This window comes from Solanum dulcamara, chromosome 2, assembly GCF_947179165.1.
Source record: "Solanum dulcamara chromosome 2, daSolDulc1.2, whole genome shotgun sequence".
In the NCBI taxonomy this organism is placed as follows: Eukaryota; Viridiplantae; Streptophyta; class Magnoliopsida; order Solanales; family Solanaceae; genus Solanum; species Solanum dulcamara.
The window spans coordinates 13,445,582-13,462,036 of NC_077238.1; positions in this window are offsets into that span (position 1 = coordinate 13,445,582).

The following is a 16,455-nucleotide window of genomic DNA, read 5'->3' on the forward strand; positions in this document are numbered from 1 at the left end:
AGATGAAATAGGTGGACATGGTCAGTCTATCAACAACCACCCAAATAGAGTCGTAACCACCTACGGTGGTAGGTAGACCCATAATTAATCCATAGTAATTTGTTTCCATTTCCAAGAAGGAATAGGCATCCACTAAGATATATCTTCGGGGCGTTAGTACTCACACTTGACCTGTTGAAAGGTCAAACACCTAGACACAAAATCTGAGATACCTTTTTTTATGCCACACTACTAGTTTTGCTGATACAGATCATGGTACATCTTTGCCTCTTTGGGATGGATGGAATATTGAGAACAATGAGCCTTCTCCAGGATCAACCTATAAACTCGCCCAGCTTGGGCACATAAATCTTACCTCCAATCCTCAAGATGCCATCACAATCAAGCAAAACCTCCTTATTTTTCCCCTTTCGACACTTTGTCTCGAATGAGACACAACTTCTCATCCTCGAACTGCCACTCACGGATCTACTCTACCAAAGAAGAATGTGCCTTCTTAATGGCAAGAACATAACCATCCTTCAAAATTTGGAACCGAACAAGGCTACTAGCTAGCCTCTGAACATCTCTATCCAACGGTTGTTCCTCAACGCGAATGGAGGAAAGACTCTTCATTCTAGAAGTCTTTCTACTCAAGACATCGTCCACCGCATTGGCCTTCCCCGGATGATACCAGATTGTCATATCGTAGTTCTTCAACAGCTCAAGACATCTATTCTACCTCAAGTTTAAATTTCTCTAATTGAAAATATACTGAAGACTCCTATGATCGGTGAAGACCTCAAAATACACACCATACAACTAATGACGGCATAGCTTCGACACAAAATCCACTACTTCAAACTTTAAATAGGGAGTAGGATAGTTTTCCTCATAAGCCTTTAACTAACTAGAAGCATAGGCGACCACTTTCCCCTTTTGCATCAACACACCACCTAAACCAACTTCAGAAGCATCACAATACACAATACACCCTCCTCGAGTAGAGTCAAAATTGGAGCCAAAGTTAATAAAGCCTTAGCTTTTGAAAGCTCGCCTCACATTTATCAGACCAATGGAAATTCACAGTCTTTTGAATATATCTAGTCAATGGGGATGCATAGTGGAGTTACCCTACATAATTCTCAATAGTAACCTACTAGTCCCATAAAACTCTGAATCTTGGCAGGAAAAGAAGGCCTCGCCCAGCCTTTATTATTGTCATGAATTATATGTTAAAAGTGAAGGAATTGTATATGTTAATGTTTGGGACATATTGGGTCTGTTCTAAACTAAAAATAATATATGAACATCGATTAATATGGTGGTTGTTATTGTTGCTTATTACAAAACGAAAATGAAAGCATACGATATGTCAAGTTGAAGTTGTAATTGATTTAAGGGCGGCTTATAGTGTATGGCCGCTTGTGTTAAATTGAAGTTATGATTATGCATTATATGGTTGATTGTTGGGTTGTTATAGATCATTTTAATAAGGTGTGATGGCTGCAACTTATTAGAAGTAATTTGATGGCATCGTAGTCATCATGTTGGTAATAAACAAAGTTAAATGTTATGTGGGTTTTTGGAGTAATTATGAGTTTAGGGAGTAGAAATCTTACCTTTTGCGTGAGAATCTGTGGAAAAATGATCAAAAGTGCCCTGGGTCGCCGCCTAACGTCTTAAGCATAGTTTCTATGCAGAAAATTGTTTCTAGGGTTTTTACTCCGTAATAAGTTGCGACTGTCCCACCACAGCCAGACTATCCCACTATGGCGGGTTACATGGAAACAGAGAGCTCAGAACTTGAGCTCCAAAGTCTTATTTTAGAACACACCCTCATCCCATAGCATCTTAAATCATACCCTTTATGCCAAATCAAATTTTGGGAGTTTTACTCACTTAAATGTGATTTTGTGAAGCCGTAAATGCTTCGTATTATATTAGATATTAGCTAATTCAATCAAATTTCCAATTTGATATGCCACCTATCACCAAGTGACCCTAGACCTCGTATGACTCGAAATTCATCCAAGTCTGGTCTAGGCTAAAAAATTTCAACGTTACTACCCGAAGTTTTCTGGTCCAAATTTCTTCTCCACTGCTTATCCATAACTATGAGAACATGTCATTACAATAGATACCAATTTATCCATCACTCATCCCCGAGTGACCAACTAGTGAAAATAGGGCTAAAGCAGAGATAGAATAGTACATGTTTCGGCGAACAGCTGAGGATACTTGTCTCGCATGTTCTTATCGGTTTTCCAAGTAGCTTCTTCCACTTAATGATGCTTCAATTGCACCTTTACCATGTTGATCTCTTTAGTCCTCAACTTTCGGACATCGCGATCAAGGATTACAATCGGCTCTTCCTCATACTGAAGATCCTTGTCTAACAAAATTGAGTCCCATTTAATGCTATAATTCTTATCTCCATGGTATTTTTTCAGCATTGATACATGGAACACTGAATGTACTCCAGACAAGTTAGGTGGTAAGGCCAATTTGTACACCACTAGCCCTACACAATTAAGAATCTCAAAAGGGACAATATAGAGAGGACTGAGCTTGCCTTTTTTATCAAACCTCATTACCCCCTTAATAGGTGACACTTTTAGGAGTACTTGTTTACCTACCTGGAATATCATATCCCTAACTTTACAGTCAGCATACTCTTTTTGAAAACTCTAAGCCACTAGAAGCTTTTCTTGGATGTTTCTTACCTTATCTTGAGCATCTCTCATTAAGTCTATCCCCAAAGGCTCCACCTCTCCAGCTTTAAACCATCATATGGGAGACCGGCATCCCCTCCCGTAAAGAGCTTTGATGGGTGCCATCTCAATGCATGAATGGTAACTATTATTATAGGAGAATTCGCATAAGGGTAAGAACTTGTCCCAATGTCTCCCAAAGTCGATCACACATGTCCTCAATATATCTTCCAACACCTGGATAGTCCTCTCTAATTGTCCATCTGTCTGTAGATGGAAGGAACTACTGAGAGTGAGTTGATTCCCCAGCTCTTCATTCAACTTTCCCCAAAATTTAGAAGTGAACTACGTACCATGGTCTAAAATGATGGAAAGGGGAACCCCTGTAGTCTTACTATCTCCTTCATATAAATCATTGCTAATTCTTGCATATTGTAGTCCACTCAAGCCGGAATGAAGTGTGCTGACTTGGTCAACCTATCAACCACCATTCAAATAGAATCATACTTCCCCAAGGTCTTGGAAAGTCCCACCACGAAGTCCATGGTTATTCTCTCCCACTTCCATTAGGAATGGGCATTTTTTGAAGTAACCCTGCAGGTCTTTGGTGCTCATATTTCACCTGTTGGCAATTTTGGCATTTGGCTACATATTCGGCTATGTCTTTCTTCATACCCAACCATCAATATAGACATTTCAATTCTTGGTACATCTTGGTTACTCCAGGGTGAATAGAGTACTGTAAACCATGAGATTCAGACAGAACTTTCTGAATTATTTCATCCACCCAGGGAACACAAATCCTTCCCCTAAAGTTGAGCATCCCACCTGCATCAAGTGTTAACTCTTGGGACTTGCCCATCAAAACTTTTTCTCTAATCTCATTCAAATTTACATCTTCAAACTGTTTGGCCTTAATTTAATTTATAAAAGTGGGCCTTAGATCAACACTGGACAACACCCCACCTTTCTCTGAGATGCCTAGTCTCATAAACTTGGCTCCAAGGCTTGAATCTCTCTAGCCAAGAGCCACTTACAGGCTCCCATACAGGATAGACTGCCCATGCTAATCAGTTTCTAAGTTAATGCATCTGCTATCATATTAGCCTTACCTAGATGATACTAGATGGTGAAATCATAATCTTTGAGCAACTTTATCCACCTCCGCTGTCTCAAATCCAAGTCTTTCTAAGTGAACACATGCTGCAAACTGTGGTGGTAAGTAACACCTCACACTTGACGCCATAAAGATAATGTCTACAGATTTTTGGGGCAAACACTACTGCCACCAACTCCAAGTCATAAGTCGGGTAGTTCCTCTCATGAACATTAAACTATTGCGAAACATAGGTTATAATGTTCTTATCCTGCATTAATACAATACCCAAACCTGAATGTGAAGCATCACAATAAACAATAAAGTCTTTACCTTCGACCAATAGGGTCAAAATAGGTATTGTGGTTAGAAAATTCTTATGTTTTTGAAAGCTCTGTTCATATTTATCAGTCATTTCAAATGGCACCTCCTTTTAAGTCAGTATGACTGGCACCCACACTAACCCTCCAATTGGAGAACCATTGCTATAGCCCAACAACAACCGCAAGATATAAATAATTTTAAAGATGCAGAAGGAGGTTTAATCAACAAAACATAGGTTGAGTTTTCATAAACTTAGAATAATCTAGTTATCAACCCAAGCATACAGAAAATCATCCTAGGAACTGAAATTCAATCGTACTAAAACTCTAAATAACTCACAAGTCGAGAAAAGGGGACGCATCCCTGAAAGAAACATAACAATAGTGTCTGAAGTTTAAGTCCCGAAAGAAGGACTATGAATAAAAGAGAGTCCACGACCGCCTGAAGGAAATAACTCACCCTTGAACTCGATTACTATCACTCCTCTAAAGGAGGTATCTCCGTGACCGACTGAATATGCCATGTACTCAACAAACACAAAGTAAGTGTAGTATCAATACACAAAATCAACAGTGTACTGTATGATCACGCGGCTAGCCAGTAAGCGAGTTAGGAAGTAAACCCCACATAATAAGCACATATATACAGAATAACTTAGCCATTTTCATATTAAACAGTAGTCAACAAGATCACAGTTCATTAATTCCAATATCATGAAATTTCACATAAGGGTCCTCTCATGAGACCTGCAAATACTTAATTTATGTCGAAACATGACATCCAATCTAAGATTTATGTCAAAACGTGACACCCGATCATAATGTGTGTCATAATATGACACCCCATCCAATTATGTGTCAAAACATGACACTCAATCCAAACATACAAAACAATCATAATTTACCAATAATAGCCAATATTATATCACCAAAAAAAGGTTCATCCCAAAATATGCCAGTAATGATCATTTCACATAGTTAATATCATGTCGCCTTATTCATATATACATATGCATACAATGAAGTAATTTAGCTAGTACATGAAACACATACGGAAATAATTTTATCACTTATCTCGAATTCGAGCTTCAACAACTCTAAGATGCAAGAGCTTTTCCTTTTCGGATTCATTCCGTTTGTTCTTGGTCTAAAAATAGTAAATACACACAAAGGATCAACATAATGGTCTACTTTACTCGAATTACATTATAATTCCCCTCCTAGACCAACGTATGATCCTACACCCACCTATGGTTAATTTCCACCATTACCCACAGCCAAAACCCTCCTCCAATGATCACCCACCATAGTTCATGGGTTCTAGATTTTGAATTATGAGTTTATGGAGTAGAAATATTATCTTTTGCATGAGAATCCATGGAAAAGTAATCAAAAGTGCCCTGGGTCGCCTCCTAACGTCTTAAGAACAGTTTCAATACAGAAAACCATTTCTAGGGACCATCTCACCATAGCGGGACCATCTCGCTCTGGTGAGTTACACAAAACAGAGAGCTCGAAACTTGAGATCCAAACTCCCATTTCACAACACAGCCTTATCCCATTGCATCTTAAATCATACCCTTTAGGCCAAATCAAATTTTGGGGGTTCTACTCACCCAAATGCGATTTCATAAAAACCATAAATGCTCCGTATCATATTGTCTATCAGCTAATTCAATCAAATCACTGATTTGATCCCTCATCTATCACCAGGTCACCCTAGACCTCGTCAGACTCGAAATTCATCCAAGTCTGGCCTAGGCTAAAATTTTCTGAAGTTACTATCCGAAGTTTTCTGCCCAAATTCCTTTCCCACTGGCCTATCCATAACGATGGGGACAGGTCATTACTATATACATGATCCATTTTTAATAGTTCGAGGGTATTTCTGAGGGAAACTTACATAGATATGTTATATTAATAAAATATTTACCATCTATAGCAATAATATTTTTTTCACTAGTCACTTATAATATATTTATAATATAATTTTAATGTATATCACATAGAATAATTTATAAAGTACATATTATACAAGTTTTATTCATTGATAATATATTTATCACACTTTAATACACTTATAATATATTGTGTCAATTTTTTACCAAATAAACATAATATATTTTAACACTTCTAATTTACTTTTAATGCATAGCAGATTTATCATAGTATTGCTATGTATTGTTATAGATGATAATATATAAAAAGTATCGTTAAACCAGTAATTATTTATTAAAAGTACCCACCCAAGTAATTTTTCCTATTTTTGACCCTTTTTTGTTAAATCTATTAAGAGAGATAATTTTACGACATGAAATAGCTCTAATTTTTTAAAATTATCTTTAAAAAATTCTAATCCATGTAAAATCTTAAAACTTTAAAGGTATTTCCGCCACTTTTAAAAATAGGGACAAAATTTAAATAATGGTTTAAAAGTGATATTTAGGCAAGTTAATCGCTTGTATTATGCGTATATTGATGAATCTAAATTAGACCCCAGAATAGGCTTCTTACATAACTATAAATGTGACAACTAAATAGTCGCATTTATATGTAATGTAATGTATTGATATTCTATAAATAGTAATTTAATATATCAATATTGTATAAACAATATATAACTATATATATATATATATATATAACTATATATATATATATATATTCATAAACATTGTTTATACAATATTAAGAAAAATAATTCAAGAAAGCCAAACAAGAACATGATTCTAATTATACAATCAAAATTGAACTTCGCTAGAAATAACAAAGGCCAAATGGTCCATTTTTAGAATGAATAATAAAGAAAATCAAATAAATAATGAATTAATACCCTAGTTTACAATAAATCATATCTTATTTTATTTATAAAATATAGTTTATAATTACACAAAAATTTAGATATGCATGTTTTTTTGGGAGTGAATATTAATTGCCTACTTTTTTGATTTTCGACTAGCACTGATATTGCGACTTTTTCCTTGTGAATAAGCCAATGGGGAAGGAAACTAGCCAGAAAACTTTTGGGTAGTGACATAAAAATATTGAGCCTAGGCCAGACTTGGATGATATCTGAGTCAAGTGATGTCTAGGGTAATTCGGTAATGGATGGAGGATTGAATTGTTAGTTTGATCATTTGAGTTGATAGCAAGACGATGCACAGTATGTACGGCTTTACGAAATTATATTTGGGCAACTAAACTCCTGAAATCGAACTTGGTGTGAAGTATTAATTTTACAACGTCATGGGTTGATGGTATGTCGCAAAATGGGAGTTTGGAACTCAAAAACCGACTTTCTATCTCGATGCATCCCGCCAGAGAGGGATTATTCCTGCTAGGGCAGGGCCTCTGTAGTGGAATGGTCCCACTATGGCGGGACAGTTGCGAATTAATTAAAGTAGGGAAAAGTCCCAAACTGTTTTTAATCATCCCACTTCGTTCTTAAGAGACTAGAAGCGGCCTAGGGTGAATTCTTGCAGTTTTCCACCAAATTTATGCTAAAGGTAAGTTAATCGCTCCCCTAACTCATATTTTGATTGTTAGTACCTAGAATCCCTGAGGGATAACTTAGGTGAGGGTTCTTGACTTGAATTTAATGGTGGAAAATATCCCTAGATAGGTGATAGGATCATGAAAATGGTCAAGTTTAGGATTTTGATATAATCCGGGTATTGTAGGTCATTATTTGTTGATTCCATATAATTATTGTTGTTTTTAGACCAAGAATAAGTTGAGAGACTTCGGAAAGGGAAAGCTTCAGCTCTTTAAAGTTGCCAATGCTTGGTTTCGAGGTAGGTGATGATTTTGTCTTTCTTATGTGTCATATGTGCTTGTTAACTTCTTTATTTGTATGCACATATGTATGTGAATAGGGAAAGATGAAATGAACTATATAAAATGACTGGTAATGCCAATGGCATGCTATGAACCTGTTCTTAGTATTTATGACTATTGAGACTATACATTGTAATTGTAATTGTTTTGTGTTTGATTGGATCGGATGTCACGTTCTAATACATAACTAGACCAGATATCACATTTCGACACATATTTGGATCAGATGTCATATTTCAACATAATATTGAACCAGATGTCATGTTTCAAGACATTAATAGCTGAAGTGTGGGTTCCATTAGCGAACCATTCTTGACTGTGTATTACAATGGAGACTGTTAACCTGTGTATATGTATATGTATTATTTAGGAGATGATAAGTGGTATCATATGTGTGTGTGTTTATTGTGTCGTAGCTACTTGTTCATATCTCACTTACTAGAATAGCCGCGTGATCTTACCAGTACACCGTTATTTTGTATACTGATACTGCACTGGCTCTTTCTTTATTGAGTACAGGGCATCTTCAGGTGGCTGTTGAAAAACCTCAATTAGGAGACTGTTGATTACTGAATTCAAGGGTGAGCCAGCTCTTTTAGGCTACCGTGAATTCTCCTAAGTCTTGGTCCTTCCTTTTGGACTTAGACCTTTAGACTCTGGTTATCTTTTATGTTTGATCTCGTGGTTGCATCCCCATTCTTAGACTTATTAGTAGAAGTTTTGGTATGATGACCTTCAGGTCCCAGGAGTTAATGTTTCGCACTAATTATGTCTGGTTTTTTGACTTACTGAGTTTATGGGAACTCAGCTTTCTAAAACTGTAATTTAAACTTGTTTCAACATCTTTAAATGTTGTCTCTTGTCATTATTATTTAGTTGAGTAGCAATGGTTCACCCACCGAAGGATTAGAGTGGGTATTAATCACGATGGGTCAGGATCGTGATAGATATCCATATGAATCTCTTTATCATGATATATATATATATATATATATATATATATATATATATATAAATCTCCTCTCTCTATACTTTTTTTCCCTCTCTCTTATCATTTTTCTATAAAAATTCTCTCCTTTTTTCTACTTTTCTCTCTGTGGTCATCTCTTCCCATTCTTTTCACCATTTTTGGGGATAATAGTCCGAAAAATATCTGAACTTTGACAAAATTTGTTGTTATGATACCAAATTTTGGACGGGCCCTATTACCCCCCCTAAACTATTTAATAGTGTATTTTAAAAGTATATTTTTGATTGAGTTAAGTTTAAAAGTATTTTTGTTTAGATCAAAATAGCTAATTGAAGCATTTTCTTATGTTGATGTAAGTTTAAAAGTGTTTATATTTGTTAGTTTGTATAGTTGAAGTCAATGAACTTAATTTTGTGTTGAATGTAATATCCTTGAAGTCAATGAAAACTCTAAAATTTTGACTTCAAAATAAACAATAATGTCAATGTTGCAAAAAGAAATCATATCATGGATGTCCATGAGATCCACTTTTACTGTAGTGAATAATATTTTCAATGTAGATGAATATTATTTTTACTATAGACTCACGCGTTTTGCACTGCAGCTCGCCCTTTTTTCTTCAGAATTTACCTATAAAAAGGCATCGCTGCAATACAAAAAATACCAATACAGATTCTCTCAACTCTCTCTTTCTCTTACTATTTCTTTTCTATCTCTCCTTCTTATTAATTTGCTGTGTTAGTTTATTTTATAATACGTTATCAGCACGAGCCTCTATCATTTTGAGCTACTTTAAAAAGGTAATAAAAGGCTAAGAATTTTATTTTCTTAAAATGTCTAATATCTCTAAACTTGAATTTGTTACTCTTGATAAATCTAAAAAAGGCTACTCATTATGAGCACTAGATACTGAAATACACCTAGAATCGATGGTTCTGGCATACACCATCAAAGATGACAATATGTCATCTAGTCAAGACCATGTCAAAGCCATGATATTTCTCCGCCACCATCTTGACGAAGGGTTAAAATTACAGTAACTCACATTAAAAGACTCTCTTAAACTGTGGAAGAATCTAAAAGAAAGATATGACCACCTGAAGTTGGTCATCCTTCTACAAATATGTCATGATTGGCTCAATTTGAGATTAATGAATTTTAAAAATATAACTGAATATAATTTTGACTTATTTAGAATTATAGCACAATTAAATTTATGCGGAGAAGAAATCACTGAGCAAGAAAAACTTGAAAAAACATACTCCATATTTTCACCCGTGAATATGCTCCTGCAGCAGCAATATCACGAAAAAGGGTTTTAAAAGACATTCTGAATTACTTTCTCACCTTTTTATTGTTGCCACAACAAACTGTTAATGAAAAATTATGATAGTCGGTCTGTTGGTTCTTTTCCCTTCCCTGAAGTGAATCAGGCAAACTATAACCAACGAGAAAGAAGTCATGGCCCCAGTCGTGGTTGTGGTCGTGGTCAAAGAAGAAATTATAATCATGATACTCGACTAGCACCGAAATATGAACAACAATATAAAAATAAGAGTGAAAAGCAAAGAGCTATACCAAAGAAAAATTCAGAAAGTATATGTCATATATGTGGAGGTATGAGAAACTGGTCACGGATCTATCGGTCATTAAAACATCTGGTTCAGTTATATCAGGCATCATTGAAGAGGGAAAAAAATAATCCAAAGACAAACTTTATCTCTGAAGATAATATTGATCATATGCATCTGGATGTAGCTGATTTCTTCAATTTTCCAGAAGGAAATATGAATATTGATAACCCTAATAATATTTAAATAATTTTTTCTCATTTGTTTGTACTAAATAATATGTTTATATTTTTCTAATTCATGTAAATAAATAAAATTTATATAATGAGCCATGTTTTAATTATAACGTTTACCTTATTTCTTTTTGAAGTGCCTCAAATTTTGTTTGGATCAATAATCAATTACGAGGATATTTGTGTAATTAATAGTAGAACGACTCATGCCATTTTTAAAGATGAGAAATATTTTTTTACTTGCTTAGATAAAAAGCAAATATTACAAATTTTTTGATAATTCAAAAATGATTGAAAACTCCAGAAGAGCTACTATATTTCTGCCTAAGGGGACAAAGATTATTATAGAAGATATATTATTCTCTTCTAAATCCCCAAAAAACTTGTTAAGTTTTAAAGGTATCTGCAGAAATGGATATCATGTTGAGACACTAAATGAAATGAATATCATGTTAAGACACTAAATGAAATGAATATCATGTTAAGACACTAAATGAAATGAATATTAAATATCTTGGTATAACTAAGAGTGTCTCAGGACAAAAATATATTTTAGAAAAATTACCAATTTTGTCATCTGGCCTATATTATGAAAAAATTAGTGCAATTGAAGTACATTTGATCGTCAACCAGAAGTTTACTGATCTAAATACATTTGTGCTATGGCATGATCGAATAGGTCATCTTGTATCAATAATGTTGAGACGAATTCTTAAAAATTCAACTGGATATCCGTTAAAGAACCTGAAGATTCTCATGAATGATGAATTTTCATATGCTGCTTGTTATCAAGATAAATTAATTGTCATACCATCAACCCTGAAGGTTGGCATCGAATCACCTAGCTTTTTAGAGCATATACATGGGGATATATGTGGACCTATTCATCTACCTAGTGGATTGTTTAGATATTTTATGGTTCTAATAGATGCATCATCAAGATGGTCTCATATATGCTTGTTATCATCTCACAATCTGGCGTTTGAGAAGTTATTAGCATAAATAATAAAATTAAGGCAGCAATTTCCAGATTATCCAATTAAGGCTATTCGCCTTGATAATGCTGGAGAATTTACATCCCAAGCTTTTGATAATTATTGCTTATCAATTGGGATAAAAATTGAACATCATGTTGCTCATGTTCATACTCAAAATGGCATTGCAGAGTCATTTATTAAGCATCTACAATTGATAGCAAAACCTTTACTTGTGAAAATAAAATTATCGGTTACCGTTTGGGGTCATGCTATCTTACATGCTGCAATACTTGTACGTCTCAGACCGATAAATTATAATAAATACTCTCTATCACAATTAGTATTTAGTCATGAGCCAAATATAGTCCATCTATGAATTTTTGGTTGTGCGATATATGTGCCTATAGCACCACCACAACGTACAAAGATGGGTCATCAATGAAGGTTGGGCATATATGTTGAGTTTGACTTACCCTCCATAATTCGCTACCTTGATTTGTTGACATGAGACTTATTTACTGCTCGATTTACAGATTGTTGGTTTGATGAAACAACTTTCCCACAATTAGGGGGACAGAAAAAGAAACCTAAAAGAGAAATTACGTGAAAAGTTTTATCACTATCTCATTTTGATCCACGTACCCGCACATGTGAGCAGGACGTCCAGAAGATCATCCACTTACAGAAAATAATAAATCAAATGCTAGATGTCTATACTGATTTGAAATGGATAACTAAGTCACATATCCCTACAGTGAATGTGCCTATCCAGATTGATGTCTCAAAAGGACCATCTACTAGTATCATAGCTTCTGAATCCCAAACACGCCTGAAGCGTGGTAAACCATTGGGTTCAAAGGATAAAAATCCTAAAAAGAGAAGCGTGAGGAATAATAAAGATGATACTATAAAAGAACCTCTTGAAGAAGGTCAAGATTTGAGCAATCCTGATATTTTTGAAGAAATCAGTGAACTCGAGACTCATGTGAATGAAGAACTTTCAATAAATTCTACCGGCGATGAAATATATTTAGATCGATCAAAAATAACGATTGATAATGTTTTTACATATAATGTTGCACTTAACCTCATGCAAGATAGTGAAAGTCTTGAGCCTAAATCCATTGAAGAATGTCGACATAGATGTGATTGGACAGAATGACAAAAGGCAATTTAATCAGAATTAGACTTACTTGCTAAACGTGAGGTTTTTGTATCTATAGTCCAAACCCCTGAAGGTGCAAAATCAGTTGACTATAAATGGGTTTTTGTGCGAAAATGAAATGAGAGAAAAAAAATTGTAAGATACAAGACATGCCTTATTGCACAAGGATTCTCTCAAAGACTCAGGGTCAACTATGAAGAAATATATTCACCTGTTATGGATGGAATAACTTTCCGATATCTCATCAGTTTAGTTGTACATAAAAATCTTGAAATACATCTAATGGATGTAGTTACATCTTACCTTTATGGTTCAATTGATAATGAAATTTACATAAAAATCCCAGAAGGATTAAAACTACTTGAAGCAAGTACTAAGTCTCGGGAAATATACTCAATCAAATTACAAAGATCATTATATGGTATGAAACAATCAAGGATTATGTGGTATAATCGCCTTAGAGGGTACTTGATAAATAAGGGTTATATAAATGATGTCATTTGTCCACGTATTTTTATTAAGAAAAAAGAATTAGAATTTGTTATACTCTCCATTTATGTTGATGACATAAATTTCATTGGAACCCCTGAAGAGGTCCAAAAGGCGATTGAATATTTAAAGAAATAATTTGAGATGAAAGATCTTGGAAAGACAAAACTTTGTCTAGGTCTGCAAATTGAACATTTAGCAGACGGGGTCTTTGTCCACCAATCTACCGATACTGAGAAAATCTTAAAATGATTTTACATGGACAAAGCACATTCATTAAGTACTCCAATGGTTGTTCGATCACTTGAAGTGAAAAAAGATCAATTTTGGCCTTCACAAGAGAATGAAGAACTACTTGGTCCTGAAGTATCATATCTCAATGTTATTGGTGCACTTATGTATCTTACTAACGCAACTAGGCCTGATATAACATTTTTTGTCAATTTGCTGGCAAGGTATAGTTCATCCCCAGTGCGAAGACATTGAAACGGTATCAAACATATTTTTCGATACCTAAAGGGTACCATTAATATGAGTTTATTTTATACTAATAAAGGTTGTGCAGACCTTATTGGTTATACAGATACATGTTATTTATCAGACCCACATAAAGCTCAATCTCAAGTAGGCTATCTATTTATACACGGAGAAACTGTTATATCATGACAATCTACAAAGCAATCTATTGTTGCTACTTCTTTAAATCATGCTAAAATAATAGCAATTCATGAAACAAGTAGAGAATGTATGTGGTTGAGATCGATGATATTGTTCATCAAAGAAAGATGCGGCCTGGAAAATTATGTCAAAGTACCACAGTTATATTCGAAGACAATGTTGCGTGCATAGCTCAATTGAAAGGTGGCTTCATAAAAGGAGACAGAACAAAATATATTTCACCAAAATTATTCTTCACACATGATCTCCAGAAGAATGGTGATATTGATGTACAATAAGTTCGTTCGAGTGATAATCTTGCAGATTTATTCACAAAGGCATTACCAACATCAACTTTGAGAAAATAAGATATAAGATTGGAATGCGTCCTCTCCAAAATATCAAATGAAGTTTTCATCAGGGCGAGTAAAATACGCGTTGTACTATTTTTTCCTTAACCAAAGTTTTGTCTCACTGAGTTTTTCTGGTAAGGATTTTAATGGGGTAGAACTCAAGGTGTATTATCAGATGTGTGTACTCTTTTTTTTTTCATCAGGTTTTTTCCCACTGGATTTTTCCTAATAAGATTTTAACGAGGCACATTATCTTTTGATGGACTCCAATCAAGAAGGCAACTTGCAAGTAACTCAAGCAAACATGATGGAATTATGGTCTTCATCATGAAAGTAATGAAGGAGCAAAATATGTGTATTACAAATAATTATGTACATATTTTTTTTTTGTACATGAACATTCAAGGGGGAGTGTTGCAAAAAGAAGTCAAAAAGTGGATGTCCATGGGACTCACTTTCACTGTAGTGAATAGTATTTACTGCAGCTCACCATTTTTTTCTTCAGAATTTGCCTATAAAAAGGCACCGCTGCAATACAAAAAGATACCAATACAGATTCTCTCAACTCTCTCTCTTTCTCTTACTATTTTTTTTCTATCTCTCCTTCTTATTAATTTGCTAAGTTAGTTTGTTTTATAAAAGTCAATAGTTATCAAACCCACAAAAAATTGGATTAACTCAACCATGAATATATTTTTAAAATGCACTATTAAATAGTTCAGGGGGATAATAGCGCTCGTCCAAAGTTTGGTATCGTAACAGAAATTTTATCAAAATTTGGATATTTTTCAGACTATTATCCCTTTTCTTTTCAAAAGTAAAAATTATTTCTTTTTCACCAAAATTTCATACAATTAGACGCTTTGGGGATCTTCTTCAATTCAAATTTATGTTTCAAACTCTATTGGGACCTTTTTGAGGTTTTACCATACATCTGTATGGATTGCAATTGCATAAATAATGGTAAACATATTGGTGCATATAAATTTAGGATGGTAAATAAAAATTTACGATGATTTACATCAATAATTGCTTTATACGTATCACAATGTACATCATTTTTTATTCTTATAATTTCTAATATGAAATATTAATTTTTATAGCATTATTGATTTATATGTATGAAAAATGGGATACATTATGTAGACAGTTGGTGTAAACCATCTTTCCACCATAAAGATGGTTAACATCAACAGTTGTTTTACTACGTATCACAGTATATATCATTTTTCGATCGAAATTGTATACAACAATTGATGTTGATAGAGAGAAACAGATTATGTAATGGAAGAAAACAGATTGGGGAAGTTGTTAAACTAATATATATGGTATAATGGTTGGTATCAAATTGGTAAATATTAATAGGTAAAATAGTTGGTATAAAATTGATAAATATTAATAGGTAAAACAGTTGATATAAAATTGGTATGCGTCTTTGTACGTTATTTCAGTTGTTTGCGAAATCTAATGGTATAAATAACATATTAATTCTATGTAATTTAAAGCTGATTTAGGTGAAAATTGATTTCGGTGTTTACTAAAGCTAGCTTTTAATAGTAAATATAAATGGATTATTTTGGTAAATTTTTGATGTATATGTATATTTAATACAAAATATATATTTTATTAATAATAATTGATATAATGGTTGGTAAATAAATATATATATATATATATATATATATATATATATGTGTGTGTGTGTGTACCTATTATACAAATTCTAATGTAGAAATTCGACAATACTTTAAGTTTTTACCAAGAAGGAGCAAAAAGGTTTAATGGTTTTGAAAAAGTTAAAAAGTAATACAAATTTTATGAAATCCCAAAAAAAAATCCCACATGAAACAAAAAAGTAGGAAAAGATTAATGGCATAAATAAACTAGCTTAAAATTTGTGCATTTGAATCAAGAAAAAAATAATGCCATAAATAAACTACCCCTAAAATTGAGGATGAACCCAAAAAAAAAAACAAGAAAAAGAAAAAAAGGGGCAAAAAAATTAAGAAAAGATTAATACATAAATAGACTACCTCAAAACCTGTGCATTTGAACTAAAAAAAAAAGGAAAATAAAAATGTCATAAATAAA